Below are 7,598 nucleotides of genomic sequence, written 5' to 3'. Positions count from 1 at the left end.
CGAATTAGAATGCTTTATTGTCATTGTACACAATATACTAAGAAATCGCAGGGCTTCTGCGTAAGGTGCGTGGTACATAATAGACAAAAGAAACTAAAAAGAAATATTCAGTATGACTGCAGACGGGATGTGATTTAGCACTGACCTGAATTCAAGAGACATCACATCACAAGTCTTATCCATTTCATTCCTCAGGATGCCCACTCCTCTGAGAAATAAAGATAAGCATAGAATAATTAAAAGCAACAATGTCAGTTTGTGTTTTGATTCATGGTGTTATTAAGTTATACAAATATAAACTATAATTAAAAATGTTAGAATAATTAAGATTTATTAATGTTTTTGAAAGAAGTTTATAATGTTCATCAAGGCTGCATTTATTGGACTAAAACACAGTGATAGCAGTAATATTATAAAATATTGTTACAACGTTCTATTTATATATATTTTTAAATATAATTTATTCCTGTGATAGCTGAATAGCAGACATTACTCCAGTCTTCAGTGTCTCATGATCCTTCAGAAATCCTGATTTGGAACTCAGTTACTGTTAACTGTTATTGGTGCACAATTTTTATTATTATTATTATTATTGTTATTGTTATTATTATTACTATGCCATGATTTATTTAAAATATACAGTAAATCTTTTGTAACATTATTAGTGCATTTACTGTTACTTTTGATCAGTTTAATGTGTCCTTTATGAATAATTAATAATAATATTAATAATAGTTATTGTTAGTGTTATTATTATTATTATTTCAAATCTGACTTATCCCAAACTTTTTAATGATATGTATCAGATTCCACTAACCTATTAATAAGCACTACTGTTTTCAACATTGATAATAATAATAAATATTTATTGAGCGCCAATTCAGTATATTAGAATGATTTCTGAAGGATCATATGACACTGAGACTGAAATAATGGCTGCTGAAAATTTTGCTTTGCTAAAACAGGAATAAATTACATTTTACAATATATTCAAATATAAAATGGTTATTTTAAATTGTAATTCTATTTCACAATATTACTGTTTTTACTGTATTATAAATGCAGCCTTTGTGAGCATAACAAGCTTCTTTCAAAAAAAATAAAATTTGTTGAATTATTCCAAACTTTTGACGAGTAATATATAGAATAAAATAACCAAATTAAAGAAACAAAGCAACAGAGGCAAATAAAAGTCCCTATTACAATATGAAATGTCAAGTCACAGCAGGCTGCACACCTACTAATCATATAATAAGAAACAAAAATAATCTATCTGTCTATTTTCTCAGTAAAAGCATTAAGTGACCTCCCACTGCTTCTCCAATGGTGTGCGGTAGTGTAAAATTGCTCTGCTGTGTTAGAGCACAGAGCTGTTTTACAGAAGAGTGTGGAGCTCTGTTGCCTTCTCACCTGCTTTTAAAAATAGAGACAAAGAGGTCACAAAGCTGAATTAATGATATGATTATAGTGTCCACTTAATACTGGTTACCATGGAGCCGACCGCTCATGGATCATGATCCAAGTCTGAGCATCTGAGACTGACATTATGATGGAAGCCTTTATTTTTACTCACAGACTGAAGCATTGCAATTATGGATATGAGTATCACGAACCATTCGAGGGCTGGTTTGTTTTTCTGCCTGTTTTTATAGATGTATGTTAGTATGATTATACAGTTAGTAAAGCACGTTTATGCTAAAATGCATGAAAATGTAGTTTTTCAAGTTCAATACATTATTATTGAGTTGCAAAATGATTTCTGTGCTATTCAATGTAGATATCAACGGTGACTGAACAAAAAATGTACACTTTTTTTGGAAATAATAAATCTACATTATACAGCACTACAAAGAATAGATACCTCATGTTAACTCCTGAAATCACAAGCTTTTCTATTTATTTTTTTTTTCAGTCATGAAAAACGATCTAATCAAAATGTAAAAGTGCAACTCGCTTTTACAACTAAGTGCTTTTCCCCTTTCTCTCTGAAAAGCCTGGCCTCTGCCCAAGAGAAAGCTAGACTTTTATGTCCAACATTAATTTGCTCAGATCAAACCATTTTGCAGACACTTTGCATGACATTTGGCTGGGAAACACAGCACTAAAATACAGCTGAACACAGGCCACATTGAGCCCAGGAAAACCAGCAGGCTTCATTTCATTTAGTCATTACACACGCAGTATGAGCCTATTTTGTATTATTGCTATTGTATTCCTGGTTTTGAATTGTTGGAAGCGTATGCGCACACATAGAGATCATGCACCGTGTCTTGTGTGTAACGTGTAATTAATGTACTTATTTAATTAGTCACCTTCCTGTGCACACACACACACACACACACAAACCCAGACACACATCATCTCCTACAGTAGAACTGAAGGAAATATTTCTTTGCCATATTTGCCATTCACTTTTTTTTTTCTAGCCCTGCTGACATTTGACCTTTGATATGTTAACTTTTGTGTGCCTTTCTTCCTGCAACTGCTACTGGCTCCTATACAAACTGATCCCTGTTTGAATCTACAATGGTTAGAGCAGAGTGGTCAACTCTGATCAGGTGAGAGACGCGTCACTTCCTGCGATAGAGAGGACAGCGCCTCCATATCCAGATCCCATTTCAAAAGGCAAAACCCCCTTAGAGAACTTACACACGTTTGCATTTTGACTTGTATCACTGTCGACCACACACAAACCCAGACACACATCATCTCCTACAGTAGAACTGAAGGAAATATTTCTTTGCCATATTTGCCATTCACTTTTTTTTTTCTAGCCCTGCTGACATTTGACCTTTGATATGTTAACTTTTGTGTGCCTTTCTTCCTGCAACTGCTACTGGCTCCTATACAAACTGATCCCTGTTTGAATCTACAATGGTTAGAGCAGAGTGGTCAACTCTGATCAGGTGAGAGACGCGTCACTTCCTGCGATAGAGAGGACAGCGCCTCCATATCCAGATCCCATTTCAAAAGGCATAACCCCCTTAGAGAACTTACACACGTTTGCATTTTGACTTGTATCACTGTCGATACCAGCGGAAATAGCTACTGTGAATGAAATGTTTAATTTTGAGCATATTTGAGTTTAATTAAATACAAAGTGCTGGAATCACATCATGCTTTTATCACATTTGCATGTTTAATCAAACTCCGTTCTGATTCATTCTGTGCCTGTGTACTTTAAACATGCCCTGGATAACTCTCAGAGGGACGTAAGGAGAATATGTGGAAGTGCTGATTTACACTGGCAGGAAACATACAGTAGCCAGCTCTCAAGTGTCACATCTTCTAGCGTCTGGGTTTAGCCACGGGAATGCTAATCATCGGGCAGTAAAGGCGAGCCTCTGGGTGCACTTTGAGTCTCTCACTGTAAACCACGTCAGCCAGGGGTCAACGTGATGACATCTGATAGTGTGTGTGTGTGTGTGTGTGTGTGTGAGTGAGAGAGAGAGAGAGAGAGAGAGAGAGAGTGTACTGATGTGGGTATTTGAATTTGTCCTCTGATCAGATTTACATTCAAAAGCAATGTGTCACATTGGTTCAGCTGTAATATGATTATAGTTCTACTGAGTGGCATCTTGTTCTTTTCTTGTTTCAATATATATTACATTTTCCACATACAGGTAGAAAGATAAAGCTTTAAAGATATATATTTTTTTGTAATATTGTGCTTTGATAACATTGTAGCATATATGTTTTGACCACTTTTGAACAATTGAATGCATACTTGCAGAATTTTTTGAATGGTAGTATATGATGCTTTCCATAAAAATATTAGGCAGCAAAAACGTTTTCAACATAGGACATGTTTTTGAGCACCAATTCAGATAATTAGAATGATTTCTGAAGGATCATGTGACACTGAAGACCGGAGTAATGATGCCGAAAAATTCAGTTAATAAATTACATTTTAAACTATTATTTTAAATTGCAATAGTATTTCACAGAATTACTGTTCTACTGTATTTTTGTTTAAATAAATGCAGTCACGGTGAGCATAAGAGACTTCTTTCAGAAAACATTTAAAAAGTCTTAATTTTTGCAAACATTTTGGGGGGGGGGGACGAAATATGAAAAATTATGTTTGACCACATATATGGTTGCACGTCTTTGTTTCTTTCTATCTCAATAATATTAGAGCAGTCCCTATTGTAAGTATATTTATTCTTATACCTTCACTCACTTTCTCTCTCTCTCTGTTATTAAACTCTCTTAGAGTGTTTCGAGGTGAGGCTTCTGCTTAGGAGGGCTGAAAAATAGATGGAGCAGAGAATGTCAGCGTAAGATAAACACCAGCATAGTGAAGTGGCTCTCACACGCTTGACAAGACAGCAGAAAGAGAGAGGGAAAGAGGAAGAGAGGTTGATCTTTTAGGCCAGATGTGGCTCTGATGCGGCTGAGCTTTGATTTTTTTTCTCTCTCTCTCCAGCACTCTTTACTACTTTGTAAACCCTTATTATTTTGTTCCAGAACTTCTAATCTCCCCCTCCTCCTTGTGTCACCATGTCTTTTATTACAGTTTCTAGAGTCTGATTTCCAGGGTGGGGTCTTTTGACAGGTGGCTGATGGGAGTTTGTGTGCGTAATGAGGAAGGAAGTCTGACAGAGAGAGGTTGTATCAGCGTTACATCACACCTAATTAATAAAGCAGGCCTGCACAAATACCAAAAAAAAAAAGTGTGATTAATGGATTAATGTCATCGCTGGCACACAGCCGTAGCATTAATGGCCGCATGGGGTAAACACACAAACACGCTCTGACGCGCTTTATCTCTCTACATCACTTAATGCATTCGATTCTTTATTATGAATAGAAGAAGGGAAAACAGCCACAATAAAAAAGGATGTAAGAATGTCATACACAAAGGGGAAAAACGGCCAAGTGCAATGCAAAAAGACAGCAGCTATATTTAAACAGCAGTTTAATGACAGCAAGTTATAAAAAGTTATGAAAACACATTTCGGATTATCCCGCTCCAACTCAGTCACAATCAGTGACTCACCCCGATCCCTGAATCATGACACTCATTCCAATGGATATAGATTGCGCTCTCTAGTAATATCAACCTCATGGGAGCAGAATACTGGGAGGAAACCCAGTCAGGAAGCCAGAATGAGTCAAGCTCCATCTGCTCTATAAAAACACACATATGCCTTGATTAGAATGGCTGGATTTTACTAACGATATAGGGTTGCATTGTATCCTGCATTTCTTTAAAGTCTCCCTGCGCCTGAAACACCTTCTGTTACACCAAAACATGTGGTAAATTATATAAAAATTCGAACTTTTTTGGTCAATTAAACCTCGGCGATGCCTGAGTCTCAAATAACGACGGCCTTGTTTGATGGTCAGTTCTGTTGACCTTGTAGGTCTGCATTTCAGAGCCCGCTTGCATCATTATTAGCGCCTAAACAGAGCTGGGGCTATTAGTTATTCCGTTAGGAGCTGTGAGCCGGGCCGGCCGTGTTTGTCTGGTTTTCATTGGGGTAAACATTTGTTCCAGTTGTAGATGTTGTGCGGCAGGAACATGAATCAGGGACGAGAGGCGGAAAGAGCTCTGACAGCTGCAGCTCATTACCACCACCATTACTGCTATAGGGGGCTGCTGGGGGAAATTCCTCCTTCCAGGGAAAACGTTCCTGTTTACCATACAGCACCGTGGATCAGGTCCCGCACACAGAGATGCAAGGCAATCACATGCAGGCTTACGCACACTCACAAAATGAATGAAAACGTGCCGTTTTGCGCGCACACACAAGTTCTTATGTGTGCGGTCACGCTCAAATACGCACATGGATACATTCGCTTCCTCTCCCACACTCATCATGTACACTCTCACACACTAACAATCAGTCTTTCTTGTGAGCTGTAGTAACAGGCAGAGAAAGAGGGCTGGTCAGCACTTGCCCTCTCAACCCTGCAAGCTAGCACACCCAGAGAGAGAGAGAGAAGGAGTCAGAGAGAGAGAGAGAGAGAGAGAGAGAGAGAGAGAGAGAGAGACAAAAGAGCAGCCCCCAACACTTAAGGTTCCTCTTCTGAGGAAGAAGGACATACCAGAGTGTGAGACACACATCAGCGGTAAGAGGCAGAGGAAATATTGTGCCTCTCTGAAGAGGCCAGCAGTCCTTTTCTTCCTCTGAGAGCACTTTAACTTTCTGGGCTGAACAACAATTGTGAGCCAAACTAGATGCATGGTGAACCAGTTCTAAATGTGGGATAGTGACCATATACACACACAAACACAGTGTGTATGATGCCAATTCTTGAAATTTAGACAAACGTTTTTATTAACCTACAATAATAATGCAAAATAATTACCAAAACACTGCTTTTTTTGTTGCATTCAAAATCTAAGGAGGCACGTGTTTATTTTGTAAAAAGTATATTATGCAATACTTTATATATAGCTATAGATTGCATTAGTAAACAAAATAAAATTAAGAATTAAATACACATCAAAACGATGTAATTTAATAATAACTATGTAGCAGTGGATTTTTTTTTTAGATAGATAGATAGATAGATAGATAGATAGATAGATAGATAGATAGACAGATATAATTTTAAATATCTTGACATCACAATTAATTTTCAATAAGTGTTGCAGAAAAGAAAGCAAGTTTAATGTAAAACCGTCACACATAAGTGATATATATATAATATATATATATATATATATATATATATATATATATATATATATATATATATATATATTGTGGGATCTTGGGATCTGCCATATCTAGAATATAGGCATTTGCTGCCTGTTACTGAATTAATGTTTTGCCTCTCTTGAGGAGATCTCTCTGATGCCTAGCCTCTTTACACACACTACTAGGAACAAGTGTGCCGTGAAGATGTGCGGTGCAGGAGAGCGTGAGCTCCAGAAGCGGGAAATCTCCTCTAGCTCTGATTACGACACATGCTTTTTATAGCTGGCCAGGATCTAGTCCTAGCTATTGTTTTCAGAGAGTAAAGGTAAAGACACTTGCCCTCTTCACACCACAAAAAAATTAGTTGGGTACCAAACTGAGCTTGTGCTATGTGGACCACGGATCAGACAGACCCCGGTCTATAGCACAGCTGGGTCTCCTAGTCTCATGGGTGGTGTCACCGGATATTAACCTTTATTCATAAGATATGTTCTTTGAAACAATGAGTGCCTGCTGCTCCCCTGGGCCTAACCTGTGTATGTTGTGCTGCATGTGTGCTGTGATATATTATAATGGTGTATTTTATATTGTATCGCATTGTGTTGTGTTTAATGTTGAGAGCAACTCAGGTTAGAGCAGTCTTACTTGGCCAATAAACCTCAACTTCAACTTTAACTTCACCTCTCATCCTCTGACTGATGACTAATGCTCTCCACTCATATATCGATCACATCCAACATCCAACTGTGCCTCTGCTCCATATAAACCTGCTCTTGTTAGTATGATAACAGTATAAATGATCAACATCACACAGGCCACAGACGTAACAAACATTACTAAGGATCTTCTTCAAGGATTTATTTCTACTTGGGTGCAAATATATATATATATATATATATATATATATATATATATATATATATATTATTTATTTTTTTTAATTTA

General features: G+C 37.1%; 1 protein-coding gene across 1 annotated transcript in view; it reads left to right on the top strand.

Moving 5' to 3' along the window:
- Positions 1–1,590: 1,590 nt before the first annotated feature.
- LOC107556246 (teashirt homolog 3-like) overlaps positions 1,591–7,598 on the top strand; it is a 53,325-nt gene continuing 47,317 nt past the window's right edge. The window contains exon 1 of the mRNA XM_016239313.1: positions 1,591–1,602. The gene's annotated coding sequence lies outside the window, so the exon portion shown is untranslated. The remainder of the gene's footprint in view (positions 1,603–7,598) is intronic.

This window comes from Sinocyclocheilus grahami, unplaced genomic scaffold (assembly GCF_001515645.1).
Source record: "Sinocyclocheilus grahami isolate Dianchi unplaced genomic scaffold, SAMN03320097.WGS_v1.1 scaffold561.1, whole genome shotgun sequence".
NCBI lineage: Eukaryota > Metazoa > Chordata > Actinopteri > Cypriniformes > Cyprinidae > Sinocyclocheilus > Sinocyclocheilus grahami.
Note: the sequence above shows the minus strand (reverse complement) of the source record. Positions and strands in the feature narration are given on the sequence as shown.